This window comes from Lipotes vexillifer, unplaced genomic scaffold, assembly GCF_000442215.2.
Source record: "Lipotes vexillifer unplaced genomic scaffold, Lipotes_vexillifer_v1.1 scaffold311, whole genome shotgun sequence".
Classification (NCBI taxonomy): domain Eukaryota; kingdom Metazoa; phylum Chordata; class Mammalia; order Artiodactyla; family Lipotidae; genus Lipotes; species Lipotes vexillifer.
The window spans coordinates 3109838-3126414 of NW_006791012.1; positions in this window are offsets into that span (position 1 = coordinate 3109838).

Sequence of the window (16577 nt, forward strand, 5' to 3'; positions counted from 1 at the left end):
TGACAATTTCTATGGAGACTTATCCTCCCGTGAATTTCCTCGGTCATGACAGGCTGTGGTAAATGGAAAAGATATCTTGTTATTAGGCCTCAATATTCTATGTGTGGGTATATGCAGCTTAAATAGGCAATTAAAAAATTTTTTTAACTTTATGCTTTCTCCAAAGACTATATCTAAGGAAGACTATGGAGAAGCCAAACCCCTGAAATCCAATGGGGACCCCAAATCAAGATTCTCAGATTCAGGGAAACCATTTTTTTCTGATATGATTCTTTTTTTTTTTTTTTTTACAATGGAAGCGAGTTTTTGTGCCCTCACACCTATCACAACTCTGTTAACTACATCCATACAGTTGACAGTTGTAGTACAATAACAATGACTGCTTATAATGGTGCTCTCTAAGTCCTTCAAGACTCTTCATAGTTGTAACAATGAGATAGTGTTCTGTGTTTTTGTATTCTCAGTCTTTGTAACCAAATTATTTAGTGATAATATACAATGTAATCCTAAGTTAATTGCCTTTAATTTCATTTTCCTTATATGCTAGATAATGTGTCCGACTCAAGAAATATTGAATGGATGGATGGATGGATGGGAGGAAGGGAGGGAGGGAGAGAGGGAGTTTTCTACAACCTAGAAATACACTTCCTGCCTTAGATAAACTAGCTCAGGGGAAAGCTGGTTAATTCATGGATCAGAGATTCCATTCCCCATTTTCATATTTCTAGTAACCCACATAAATTCATTGTTTATTTTTACAATCTACAGAACAGCCCTAATAGAAATAAAAGGTGAACTGAGCAGGGCACAAGATTTAAATAAGACCAGCCCCAGGCTGAATGCAACAGATAATGCTTTGCATTTGTATCAGACTTTCCTGTTTGATTCAAGACACCTTCACAAACACTCCTCTGGATCCTCATCACAATCCTGTGAGACAGATGTGGCAGGTAAATCATTGCCATGTTCAGATGAGGCAGCAGAGGCTGAGAGAAGTTAAATGCCTCACCAAGACACATGGCTGGTTTGATGCGATCTGAATTAGACGCAAGAATCGGTTCAGCCCAATAGTCTTCTCCATCCTGAGGAAGTTCTCGGGTTAATTAGAGAGTATGCCCTCTGACCAGGAATAAAAATAGTGGTTTTGAGCACCAACTGATAAGTCTATAGAATGTGAGGCACACACAAAGTCGACCAATTTTCCAGAATTAAGATAACATCATCTCCTTGCTTACTCCTCCCCAAGCCATGGTTCTCGCTCTTTCCCATCTGCTTCCCTCTTCCTCTTTCCCCATCTTCCCAAATTCTTCGATGAAGTGGTCTCAGTTGCTCTAACCCAGACACTTCTTCCTCCTCCAAACTCTTACAGTTTGTACCTCTCCTGGCACTTATCTCATGCAATTTGGTCACATCTCTCACCTAGCTGTCTTGAATTTTCCTTTACACCTTGAATTGTCATACCTATAATAGTAAGTATGCCCACAAATAGACTGCACTTCCTCCAGCACAAGGAGGTCATGGAGTGGACAGCTGTTGTTTCCAGGACATAACTGATTACTTCTATCTTGACTAGTCCCCAAGCACCCTTGTCCTGGTGATTGCATTCTTGAGAATCATCCCACTCCACTCTCAGACCCTGTGGCTTGGGAGTGGCCAAAACCTTTGTCCTGCCCCAGGAATGCATACACGATCCAACCAACCTATAAGGCTCAATTCTGAGATTTGTGATGGCAGTGGAAAGTAGAAGCTTGATTTCTGCTGAGACTGCCAACAGGGAAAATGACATAAGACTGGAGGTGCTGGGAGGCCCATGTGGAGCCTGAGTCTGAATCCAGAATGGAAAAAGCAGAACCAAGGGATGAGCAATTCCAGGTCCTGATGAGAACATTTGAGTCACTGGATCCAGCTAGACCTAACCCCTGGACTTTTAGGGGTACACAAACTATGTGTTTCCTTTGTTTTAAGTCTGTTGAAATTGGGTTCAGTTAGGGTCCCCTCATTTCTTTATGGGAGAATCTTTGGAGGGCAATTTGATTAGGAAAGAGACTGTGGAACTTTCTGGGAACTGAACATGCATAGCAATCTTGTTTATTACAGCTCAATAAAAATAGGAAGATTTTTAAGATGGTTTTAGTCACACTTTACAGAAGACTGAGAAACATTCCACTGTCCACAGCAAAGGCAAAGAATATTATATAAAGGTATGTTAATATGTTAGTCATGAAAATCATTATGACTTTCCTTCATCAATTCTTAGATTCACATTATTCTCAGATTGTAACATTCCTGAAATCAGAATGTGTCATATAATCAAAGGGATCATACAATCCCTGGGCTTGAATTGAAGTTGAATTCTTCCAGAGAGGACTGGCATTTCTTTCTGCCAATCAGAATTATCTGAGCCTACTGGGAATTAATTTCTCTAAGTATTTGGACCACACTGCCAGTACTTGTAGCTCAGATTCTCAGAGAGATTTGGGTTTTATTCCCTCTGCAGATGTCCAAAGCTGAGACATGCAGGTTTCCTAGCTGGCCCTTCCAGAGAATTTTCCTTTATCCTTTCACTGAGTGAGTAGCTCTTTGGTATCCTGCCTTTAGGTAGGGGTCTCCTATTAAACTTCCTATCTTGAATACTTTTTCTTTATGCCAAGCTGTAAATAAAATAATGGTACTCTTTACAATAGATGGTATCTTGACTTTCGTGAATTATGGTTTTATTATTAAAATTAGACTTGGCTTGGGAAAGCAACGGTGATTACAGAGCCCCTTGAATTACCTCCTAGATGCTTCCACTGGATGTCTTTCTCTCACTGGAAACCAGAGTCTGGACTAATAGAGACCATGTTGTAAACATCTTCCTAAGCCTCAATGAGTCTAGAATAAGGCCAGGAACATAGTAGTTGCTCAATAAATAATCGTTTAGTTTCTCAATTAGCTACATTAGTGACTGATTAAAGTTTTATGAACCTAAATGAAACTGAAGAGGCAGAGGAAAATGCACCAGGGTAGTTCTTGGGCTGAATGCCTTCTAAACGTTAGCTCAAGATGTGGTTCTATTAAAAGGGGCTCTCCCTTCAGAAAAGCCCAATTAAACATCTGTCAATATTATGTCACACTACTGGGAGCAGGAGTACCCACATGTTTGGAGGCACTAGATGCTGCAATTAAAGTGGTTTTCTGCCATTTCATTTGAACTTTACTGGATACATAGGTAGTCTTCTAAGTACCTACTTTGGTAACACTGGTTTAAGTACCAAATGAGATTTCTTTTCATTCAATTGAGCTTCCAGAAATGCCACAAAATTACTCTCCAGCATTACAGAAAATGATTCCTGAGACGGTTGAACAAGATGTAACCTTTCACCCTCTAACTCTATTACCACTGAGGTGAAACCTTTGTTAAATCCAGATTTATAACACTTTTCAGTTCATATTGCCTGGTGAGTCTGCAAGCATGGAGCCTGCATTTGTTGCCAGATAGAAAACATTTGCTTAGTGGATTCTCTTGGTCTTTATCTCCTTTCTCTTGAGGATTGTTAGAAAATATAGCATTGACTCCCAGTCTCTCTCTTTCCCCTCAAAGCCTCTTGCCATATAACAAGATTGTTAAAGACAAATTGCTAACCATCCCCCTTATACACACACCTCATTAAATTGGTTGCACAATTTTCTTTCATTCTTTCTCCAGGGCTGCTAAAGGAATATAGCCATTTATAATAACTGCCACTGTTGAGTGTAACTGCTGGGTTCAGGTAAGAGTATGTGTACACTCTTTGTTTTGCAAAAGACTTTCTTTCAGGTACAAGTAACTTAGTTCTGTTTCCTTAGATGAATGATTGGCATATTAGAAAACCTTAGGTCACCTGAGGTTCAGGTTGGTTTTTAATGAATTCTGTTGAAATTCCAAGAATTACATGAGAGACTTCTGAATGGGCACATCTTACAGGTGATTTGTCATCATCATCCTCATGGTCAGCATTATTGAAAAACTAATGTAAAAGGACATGAGTAGCCTCCCTCACTACCTCAGCTCACCCAAATGAGAATTCAAAAACAGCACATATGTTAGGCAGGACACGTGCCCACAAGTCAGAAGATCTTGACTGTTTTATGGTCTTTGAGCCTCAATTTCCCCATGTATGAAATGAAAATAAAAATACTCTCCAATCTACCTGACAGGGATTCGACAACGACTCCAAATAATAATTGGTGTGGAAGTGCTTTGAAAAGTATAAAGCAGCAAACATGTGGAAGGTATTATTATCGGCATATTAATAGACTCTCCCACAATTAAGCAAACAGCATCTTCTATGTGACTTGGGACTGTCTCGGGAATCAGATTTAAAAAAGAACAGGAAGGGAAGACAGCCAGTAGCAAAGTGCTTGCTGGGACTCTTGGAGGCTCCAGAACCCAATTTTGAACATCACAGCCCATAACAATCAATGCCCTCTGCAGAGCTCAGAGCCAAGTAAAAATATCAGGTCATCAGCTAAGCCATATGCCAGGATGGTCATGGAAACAAAAACAATAACGGCAGTTTATGAGAGGGAAAAACCTCAAAACCCAACCATGGTAAATGCAGGGACCCTGACTGATGAACACTGCAGTACGGAAAATAAGGACGTTCAGCCCAGTAACTGGCCTTCCCCGGCCTTGCCCACTGGCCAGCACTGAAGCCCTTCAATCAGCCTCTCAGCTCTGCCCTGCGCCTGAGCCAGTGTCCCCATGCCTGACAGCAATTTGGGAGCCCTGCCTGACTAGACAGTGAGGCTGGAGCTAGCCTTGCTGCCCTGGAGTCCCACACAACCACAGACTCACCCAACAGTGGCCCTCCCCAAATCTTAACACAGTTGTTTTCCGTGTGTTTGCTATTGAAGCCACACCATGGGCCTAACCCAACCAAGGCCAAGTTTGCTACATTCTTTGGACAATCCTATTAAGGCCAGCCTGGAGCTTGTTTGGCCCCATGGCAGAGCCCACCTTTTCCAGGCTCACTGTGCCTGTCCTCCTCAACTCACCAATTATGTGACCTTGGCCCACCAACAGCATGGTCTATGCTTGGAAGAGCCCACAGCCACTCTTCTCGGACAACGGAATTTTGTAAGCAACTGTATTAGTGTGGAAAACCCCTGCTCTTAGAGTCAGAAAGCCTGAGTTTAATTCTCAAACCCTACCATTTACAAACTGGTGGAATTCTGGGTGAGTGCCTCTCCAAATTTCATTATCTTCCCTTGAAAAAGTAGATTAACAGGACCTTTCAACAGAGTTATCCTCAGGTTGAGTGAAAGCACTATGTAAACTATAAAATGCTTTAAAACTTAAGGGTTGTTTTTTTCAGTTGTCCAGAAGTAAAAGAGGTAGAAATTACATTATTGGAATCGAGGCTCTCAATAAAAGATTCGTCAAATGATTATGAATGAATAAAACCTATATTTCACATTTTTATATAAAAGCTATAAACTGGGTTAAAATATACAATTAATCTTAAAAGAGATCTCTAGAGAACTAAGACCCTAAAAGTGACTTAAATTTTTTTTAAGAAAAACCTTCTTACATACAATGGTAACTAGCTCTTCCTCTAAAGCCCAATTGTCAACACCTATTGTCGGCCACTGTCACTCTGTGATCTACTTTTATGGCAATTACCTCCTAACTGGTCTCCCTGGCTGTGGTTGGGCTGGTGAGGCCCACAGGCAGGGGAGGCTGCCAGGGTTGTGAGTCATAAGTTGCAATAAACCAGAGTAACAGATAGGTTGGAGCCAGCCAAAGAAGTGGCCGGAAGAGGAATGCCAATCATGAGGCTAACATCAGGCTGGGGGAGGGGAAAACCAGGAACATCAGCGCTGAGGGAGCAATCAGAGCAGGACAGGAAGTCGGGCTGCATTGGTTCAACACACAAAACATGGGACTGAGCAGACGTGGGCGGCTGAGGCAAACATGGAGTACCAGTTTCACAACCCCTAGTCCTGAGACCATGTCACAGGAGCCTCAGTTAGATGCTTTTGAAGGCCTTCACACCACCTTTCCCCAGGGAAAACTGTCTGCCTCTTGCAGTGGGTCAGCAAGCAGCCCTCTGACATCACCCGTTCTCTAATCTACGGCTGTCCTGTGTTCACCTTACCCACTCCAGGTCTGCTTTGCTCACAACCCGCTTTGGCACCAAAGCTTCCAGTGTCTCACTCTGGTCCCTTAGACAAATTCCACTCTCCTGCCCTAGCGCTCGAGGCTTCCACATCAGGCCCCAAGTGACCTACCGTCATTTCTCCATATCCTCCCACAAGCCCATATCTTCTCGTCCAGGCATTTGTTCCCCAAGTCATCCGATTCCTTCCCACTTCCATGCTTTTCTTACATCATTCCCCGCATCAAGAAAACCATTTCCCTTCTCTCTACCTCTCCAGATTCTAGATTGTTCTTCAAGACCCAATGAAAAACCCTCCTTCCCCATGACGTATTCCAGGATTGTTGCACCTACAGTTGTTAGCTCTCCTCTGAATTCCTATAGCCCCAGCCCTGTTAGCACTTCGGGATAAAAGTCTCCCGTTTGATGATGTTGAACTGTTATCTTTTATCATTACTATTATTAATTTTCCTGTTTACATGTTATTAATGCAAATCTTGTCATTATTTTTTGTATTCCTAAGTGCCTAACAATGATGCTTCAATTATAGGAAGCCCTTAATAAATATGTATTAATTGCTCTATTGAAACTGTTGGCTTTATGCTTACTCTAAAGGCTTCCTTCTGGGTCCTCAGAAAGCTAATTCTAAGGCAAGAAGTCTCATTGTAGGGGAGACCTTCAAGATGGTGGAGGAGTAAGATGTGGAGATCATCTTCCTCCCCACAAATACATCAGAAATACATCTACATGTGGAACAACTCCTACAGAACACCTACTGAACGCTGGCAGAAGACCTCAGACCTCCCAAAAGGCAAGAAACTCCCCACATACCTCGGTAGGGCAAAAGAAAAAAGAAAAAACAGAGACAAAAGAATAGGGACAGGACCTGCACCTCTGGGAGGGAGCTGTGAAGGAGGAAAGGCTTCCACACACTAGGGAGCCCCTTCACTGGAGGAAATGCGGGGTTGGGGGGGGGCATGGGGGAAGCTTTCGAGCCACGGAGGAGAGCGCAGCAATGGGGGTGCGGAGGGCAAAGCAGAGAGATTCCCGCACAGAGAATCAGTGCCGAGCAGCACTCACCAGCCCGAGAGGCTTGTCTGCTCACCTGCCAAGATGAGTGGGGGCTGGGAGCTGAGGCTCGGGCTTCGGAGGTCAGATCCCAGGGAGAGGACTGGGGTTGGCTGCGTGAACACAACCTGAAGGGGGCTAGTGCGCCACAGCTAGCCAGGAGTGAGTCTTGGAAAAAGTCTGGACCTGCCAGAGAGGCAAGAGACGATTGTTTTGGGGTGTGCGAGGAGAGGGGATTCAGGGCACCGCCTAAGTGAGCTCCAGAGACCAGCGCGAGCCACGGCTATCAGTGCGAACACCAGAAATGGGCATGAGATGCTAAGGCTGCTGCTGCAGCCACCAAGAAGCCTGTGTGCAAGCACAGGTCACTAACCACACCTCCCCTCCCAGGACCCTGTGGAGCCCACCACAGGGTCCTGTGATCCAGAGCCAACATCCCCAGGAGAACACACGGAGCGCCTCAGGCTGGCGCAACATCACGCCGGCCTCTGCCGCCGCAGGCTCGCCCAGCATTCTGTGCCCCTCCCTCCCCGCGCCTGAGCGAGCCAGAGCCCCTGAATCAGCTGTTCTTTTAACCCTGTCCTGTCTGAGCAAAGAACAGATGCCACAGGGCGACCTCAGAGGCCGGGCCAAATCCAAAGCTGAACCCCAGGAGCTGTGAGAACAAACAAGAGAGAGGGAAATTTCTCCCAGCAGCCTCAAGAGCAACAGATTAAATCTCCACAATCAACTTGAAGTACTCTGCATCTCTGGAACACCTGAATAGACAACAAATCATCCCAAAATTGCGGCGGTGGATTTTCACAGCAACTGTAGACTTGGGGTTTGCTTTCTGCACCTAATTTGTTTCTGGTTTTATGTTTATCTTAGTTTAGTATTTAGAGTTTATTATCATGGGCACATTTGTTTATTGATTTGGTTGCTCTTCTGCCTTTTTTTTTTAAATATAGATACATATATTTCTTTCCTTTTTCTCTTTTTGTGAGTGTGTATGTGTATGCTTCTTTGGGTGATATTGTCTGTATAACTTTGTTTTTACAATTTGTCCTAGGGTTCTGTCTGCCCATTTTTGTTGTTGTTATGATGTTTTTTCGCTCTTTTTTTTTTTTGGATAGTTTTTAGCACTTATTATCATTGGTGGTTTTGTTTTTTGGTTTCATTGCTCTCTTCTTTCATTCTTTCCTTTTTCTTCTTTTTTTTATTACTTTTTAATTTTTTATTTTAAATAATTATTTTTTGATAAGTATTTTTTATTCTTTCTTTCTTTCTTCTTTCTCCCTTTTCTTCAGAGCCACGTGGCTGACAGAGTCTTGGTGCTCCAGCCGGATGCAGGCCTACGTCTCTGAGGGGGGGAGAGCCGAGTCCAGGACACTGGTCCACCAGACCCCTCCTGGCTCCACATAATATCAAATGGCAATAGCTCTCCCAGAGATCTCCATCTCAATGCTAAGACCCACCTCCACTCAACGACCAGCAAGCTACAGAGCTGGACATCCTAGGCCAAACAACTAGCAAAACAGGAACACAACCCCACCCATTAACAGAGAAGCTGCCTAAAATCATAATAATGTTACAGACAGCCTAAAACACACCACCAGACACGATCCTGTGCACCAGAAAGACAAGATCCAGCCTCAACCACCAGAACACAGGCACTAGTCCCCTCCACCAGGAAACCTACACAACCCACTGAACCAACTTTAGCCACTGGGGGCAGACACCAAAAACAATGGGAACTACGAACCTGCAACCTGCAAAAAGGAGACTCCAAACACAGTAAAGTTAAGCAAAATGAGAAGATAGAGAAACACACAGCAAATGAAGGAGCAAGGTAAAAACCCACCAGACCAAACAAATGAGGAGGAAATAGGCAGTCTACCTGAAAAAGAATTCAGAGTAATGACAGTAAAGATGATACAAAATCTTGGAAATAGAATGGAGAAAATACAAGAAACATTTAACAAGGACCTAAAAGAACTAAAGAGCAAACAAACAATGATGAACAACACAATAAGTGAAATTAAAAATTCTCTAGAAGGAATCAATAGCAGAATAACTGAGGCAGAAGAACGGATAAGTGACCTGGAAGATAAAATAGTGGAAATAACCACTGCAGAGCAGAATAAAGATAAAACAATGAAAAGAATTGAGGACAGTCTCAGAGACCTCTGGGACAACATTAAACATACCAACATTTGAATTATAGGGGTCCTAGAAGAAGAAGAGAAAAATAAAGGGACTGAGAAAGTATCTGAAGAGATTATAGTTGAAAACTTCCCTAACATGGGAAAGGAAATAGTCAATCAAGTCCAAGAAGCGCAGAGAGTCCCATACAGGATAAATCCAAGGAGAAACATGCCAAGACACATATTAATCAAACTATCAAAAATTAAATACATAGAAAAACTATTAAAAGCAGCAAGGGAAAAGCAACAAATAACATATAAGGGAATCCCCATAAGGTTAACAGCTGATCTTTTAGCAGAAACTCTGCAAAGCAGAAGTGAGTGGCAGGACATATTTAAAGGGATGAAAGGGAAAAACCTACAACCAAGATTACTCTACCCAGAAAGGATCTCATTCAGATTCGATGGAGAAAGTAAAACCTTTACAGACAAGGAAAAGCTAAGAGAATTCAGCACCACCAAACCAGCTTTACAACAAATGCTAAAGGAACTTCTCTAAGCAGGAAACACAAGAGAAGGAAAACACCTACAATAACAACCCGAAACAATTAAGAAAATGGTAATAGGAACATACATATCGATAAGTTCCTTAAATGTAAGTTGATTAAATGTTCCAACCAAAAGACACAGACTGGCTGAATGGATACAAAAACAAGACCCGTATATATGCTATCTACAAGAGACCCACTTCAGACCTAGGGACACATACAGACTGAAAGCGAGGGGATGGAAAAAGATATTCCATGCAAATGGAAATCAAAAGAAAGCTGGAGTAGCACTTCTCACATCAGACCAAAGAGACTTTAAAATAAAGACTATTACAAGAGACAAAGAAGGACACTACATAATGATCAAGGGATCGATCCAAGAGAAAGACATAACAAATTTAAATATTTATGCACCCAACATAGGAGCACCTCAATATATAAGGCAACTGATAACAGCCATAAAAGGGGAAATCGACAGTAATGCAATCATAGTAGGGGACTTTAACACCCCACTATCACCAATGGACAGATCATCCAAAATGAAGACAAATAAGGAAACATAAGCTTTAAATGATACATTAAACAAGATGGACTTAACTGATATTTATAGGACATTCCAACCAAAAACAACAGAATATACTTTCTTCTCAAGTGCTCATGGAACACTCTCCAGGACAGATCATATCTTGGGTCACAAATCAAGCCTTGGTAAATTTAAGAAAACTGAAATCATATCAAGTATCTTTTCCTACCACAATGCTATGAGACTAAATATCAACTACAGGAAAAAATCTGCAAAATATACAAACGCATGGAGGTAAACAATACACTAGTAAATAACCAAGAGATCACTGAAGTAATCAAAGATGAAATAAAAAAATACCTAGAAACAAATGACAATGAAAAAACGATGACCCAAAGCCTATGGGATGCAGCAAAAGCAGTTCTAAGAGGGAAGTTTATAGCAACACAATCCCACCTCAAGAAACAAGAAACATCTCAAATAAACAACCTAACCTTACACCTAAAGCAATTAGAGAAAGAAGAACAAAAAAACCCCCAAAGTTAGCAGAAGGAAAGAAATCATAAAGATCAGATCAGAAATAAATGAAAAAGAAATGAAGAAAATGATAGCAAAGATCAATAAAAGTAAAATCTGGTTCCTTGAGAAGATAAACAAAATTAATAAACCATTAGCCAGACTCATGAAGAAAAAAAGGGAGAAGACTCAAATCAATAGAATCAGAAATGAAAAAGGAGAAGTAACAACTGACACTGCAGAAATACAAAGGATCATAAGCGATTACTACAAGCAACTCTATGCCAATAAAATGGACAGCCTGGAAGAAATGGACAAATTCTTAGGAAAGCACAACCTTCCGAGACGAAACCCAGAAGAAACAGAAAATATAAACAGACCAAACACAAGCACTGAAATTGAGACTGTTATCAAAAATCATCCAACAAACAAAAGTCCAGGACCAGATGGCTTCACAGGCGATTTCTATCAAACATTCAGATAAGAGCTAACACCTGTCCTTCTCAAACTCTTCCAAAATATAGCAGAGGGAGGAACACTCCCAAACTCTTTCTACGAGGCCACCACCATCACCCTGATACCAAAACCAGACGAAGATGTCACAAAGAAAGAAAACTACAGGCCAATATCACTAATGAACACAGATGCAAAAATCCTCAACAGAATACTAGCAAACAGAATCCAACAGCACATTAAAAGGATCATACACCATGATCAAGTGGGGTTTACCTGAGGAATGAAAGGATTCTTCAATATATGTAAATCAATCAATGTGATACGCCATACTAAGAAACTGAAGGAGAAAAAACATACGATCATCTCAACAGATGCAGAAAAAGCTTTCGACAAAATTCAACACCCATTTATGATAAAAACCCTCCAGAAAGTAGGCAGAGAGGGAACTTACCTCAACATAATAAAGGCCATATATGACAAACCCACAGCCAACATCGCCTTCAATGGTGAAAAACTGAAACCATTTTCTCTAAGATCAGGAACAAGACAAGGTTGCCCATTCTCACCAATCTTATTCAACATAGTTTTGGAAGTTCCAGCCACAGCAATCAGAGAAGAAAAAGAAATAAAAGGAATCCAAATCGGAAAATAAGTAAAGCTGTCACTTTGCAGATGACATGATACTATACATAGAGAATCCTAAAGATCCTACCAGAAAGCTATTAGAGCTAATCAATGAATTTGGTAAAGTAGCAGGATACAAAATTAATACACAGAAATCTCTTGCATTTCTATACACTAATGATGAAAAGTCTGAAATAGAAACTAAGAAAACACTCCCATTTACCACTGGAACAAAAAGAGTAAAATACCTAGGAATAAACCTACCTAGGGAGACAAAAGACCTGTATGCAGAAAACTATAAGACATTGATGAAAGAAATTAAAAATGATACAAACAGATGGAGAGATATACCATGTTTTTGGATTGGAAGAATCAACATTGTGAAAATGACTATACTACCCAGAGCAATCTACAGATTCAATGCAATCCCTATCAAACTACCAATGGCATTTTTCATAGAACTAGGACCAAAAATTTCCCAATTTGTATGGAAACACAAAACACCCTGAACAGCCAAAGCAATCTTGAGAAAGAAAAACGGAGCTGGTGGAATCAGGCTCCCTGACTTCAGACTATACTACAAAGCTACAGTAATCACGACAGTATGGTACTGGCACAGAAACAGAAATATAGATCAGTGAAACCGGATAGAAAGCCCAGAGATAAATCCACGCACATATGGTCACCTTATTTTTGATAAAGGAGGCAAGAATATACAATGGAGAAAAGACAGCTTCTTCAATAAGTGGTGCTGGGAAAACTGGACAGCTACATGTGAAAGAATGAGATTAGAACACTCCCTAACATCACACACAAAAATAAACTCAAAATGGATTAAAGACCTAAATGTAAGGCCAGACACTATAAAACTCTTAGAGGAAAACACTGGCAGAACACTCTATGACATCAATCACAGCAAACTCCTTTTTGACCCACGTCCTAGAGAAATAGATATTAAAACAAAAATAAACAAATGGGACCTAATGCAACTTAAAAGCTTTTGCACAGCAGAGGAAACTATACATGAGACGAAAAGACAACCCTCGGAATGGGAGAAAATATTTGCAAACAAAGCAACTGACAACGGATTTATCTCCAAAATCTACAAGCAGGTCATGCAGCTCAATATCAAAAAAAACAAACAACCCAATCCAAAAATGGACATAAGACCTAAATAGACATTTCTCCAAAGAAGATATACAGATTGCCAACAAACACATGAAAGAATGCTCAACATTACTCATCATTTGAAAAATGCAAATCAAAACTACAATGAGGTATCACCTCACACCGGTCAGAATGGCCATCATCAAAAAATCTACAAACAATAAATGCTGGAGAGGGTGTGGAGAAAAAGGAACCCTCTTGCACTGTTTGTGGGAATGTAAATTGATACAGCCACTATGGAGAACAGTATGGAGGTTACTCAAAAAACTAAAAATAGAACTACCATACGATCCAGTAATCCCACTACTGGGCATATACCCTGAGAAAGCCGTAATTCAAAAAGAGTCATGTACCACAATGTTCACTGCAGCTCTATTTACAATAGCCAGGACATGGAAGCAACCTAACTGTCCATCAACAGATGAATGGGTAAAGAAGATGTGGCACATATAAACAATGGAATATTACTCAGCCATAAAAAGAAACAAAATTGAGTTATTTGTAGTGAGGTGGATGGACCTAGAGACTGTTATACAGAGCGAAGTAAGTCAGAAAGAGAAAAACAAATACCATATGCTAACACATATATATGGAATCTAAAATAAAAAATAAAAATGGTTCTGAAGAACTTAGGGGCAGGATGGGAATAAAGATGCAGACCTACTAGAAAATGGACTTGAGGACACCCAGAGGGGGAAGGGTAAGCTGGGACGAAGTGAGAGAGTGGCATGGACTTATATATACTACCAAATGTAAAATAGCTAGCTAGTGGAAGCAGCTGCATAGCACAGGGAGATCAGCTCGGTGCTTTGTGTCCACCTAGAGGGGTGAGCTAGGGAGGGTTGGAGGGAGACGCCAAGAGGGAGGAGATATAGGGATACATGTATACATATAGCTGATTTACTTTGTTATAAAGCAGAAACTAACACACCATTGTAAAGCAATTATACTCCAATAAAGATGATTAAAAAAAAATAAGAAGTCTCATTGTAGTACTAATGTAGGTCTTTTATAAATGCAAAGTGGTGTAAAGCAAACTTTCAAAAAGGGGGGCGGGTACACTCATACTGGTAATGAGCATACTCTTGAGTCAGAACATCAGAATTTGAATCCTGGTGGCCCTGGTCACCAATTGTAACTAAACCACACCCACCAGAGCTGACAGGATGCCTAAATAAACCCACATAAACCTCTTAAGTTCTTATCTACATGTACTAAGCACTTAATAAAAGATAACTAGCACTCACTTTGGCAGCACATATACTAAAAAATAATAGAAAGATAACTATTATTAAAGTAGAAGTCAAAAATACATTTGATGATTGTAAGTTTTATATCTTCTATTGGACTCATACTGTGAGCTGAGAGAACCTATAAAATGTGAATAATTAAATTTAATCTGTTTCCTTGAATGCCTAAATTAACTCAAAATGTTTTCTCTGCATATGGACTGACGTTCTGTAACTTTGTGAGGGTCATTAAACATATTTGGTTGACTCTCAAGGATTTGGGGTTACATTTTGCAGTCTAGGGAATCTAAAGGAACTAAAGTCCTCTGGTTCAACAAAAGCAGCTGGAGGGAGGGAGGGAGAGAGAGAGAGAAAAAGAGGAAAAACAGTCTGCCCTCATACTATCCTTCAATTGTTCTCAGTCCTCAAAATGGGGTTTGATTATTTTTAATAGAGAAAATGTTGCCATAGACCAATTCAAAATCAATTTATTAAAATTAACAGATTATCCAGTCCTTTACAATAAAAGGATGAACCCACACTTTCTGCAAGCTTTTCTCCGAGAAACCTGGAGTTGCAGATACCTTCCTAGAATGCTATCAATTTAAATGATTGAAAAAAAACAACACATAATAAGTGACAGATTTTTCAAATCAGATAAAGATGGGAACCAGATTATCTGTCTGGGGGTGATAGATTGCAGCAATAATAAATTCACTTGAAGACACTGGATCAATTTTTAATCAAGCCAAGAATTATTATTGCAGAAAGATAAAATGACCCATGAGAAGATGCCTTAATTTTCCACCAATCAAATTATAGCCTTTCTAAATAAGATGTAATGAGATCCACGGAATATCCAGGTTACACATCCCACCTAATTACCCATGTTCCCTGTCATGTAGTGATATACTAGTGGTAAACTGACCTCTGAATTTGCCCAGATGAAAAGGTAATTAGTTTTTCCACCAAGCTGTAGTGAAAATAACAGCAGTGACACATGTCATCTCCTTCCACCAAGTCACAGTCTCTGAGGTGTTTGTTCTTAAAATATACAGGATATGACCTACTGGGTAATAAACTACACAGTCATTAAGTGAAGCTTGTATCTGACAGAAAAACAGTCACCATCTCTAACTTGAGAAAAAAGGGCCTGGAGGTAAAGCAAATCAGTCTACACTTGACATTAAACTTTATCAGCAGGGAATAATGCCCCCTCCTCCAGGAACCACCAATCAGGAAATGGAACTTGTAATTACCGAAGATTGTGAAGACCCTGTAGAGAGATCCACGTGTTCCATATGCCCCACTTGGTCCCATCTCTCCTTTCACGACTTGGGATCTCTCACAACTCAGGTTCCTTTCCTCATCCAAAAGCAGCTGATAAGAAACAGCATCAGCATAAATCTAGGTGTCCCCCTGAACTAATCCCGGTAGGCATCCCTTCAGCATCATTCATTCAACAAACATCTACATGCCCCCTTCCTTTCTCCAATTCTTGAAACAGATAATCCCACTTGCTTGAATCAGCCTAATTTATCAAATCTGTTTTTTCTCATCCCTATGGTTGGACACATACCTGAGGCCTTCCAGCATGAGAATTTCCTGTATTTATTGTAAATTCATCTAACTTATCACTTATTTCAATCTACTCTTTATCTCCTACTAATGCTTATACGTGCCTATAAAGAGATTATTAGTAAATTAGTGACCCCGGGTCATGTTTAGGCCTCCAATGTTAATGATTATCAGATGTTGATTTGAAATTGTCTTTAATTTATCCCTGTCATTAAACCCTTTGAAGAACTGTTTACATTTCACCAAGAGTATGAGAATTGCAAAGATCTTGCATTTTCAAACAGTGCAAAGCCAACCCAGAGTTTTCCATCTGATAGCTCCCAGAAAGACAGAATCTTCTAAGCTAATGAACAGTAATCCTTCACGATGAGGCTTGTATCTGGAACTCAATGAATGCATTTACTGCAAAATTTTTTTCCCAACTGATGATGTTTGCACAGTTTGTCTTTTTAATCATCACATATACATTTAACCCATTTTTGGTAATGTGTGATCCTTCAAATCATCATATTCAAGGCATGCTCACAGTAAGGGCAAAATAATGACCAAAAAATCACCAATTATTCTAATGTAACACCAGATGGCATTTCATTCAATTGCAGATCTCAACACTGATAATC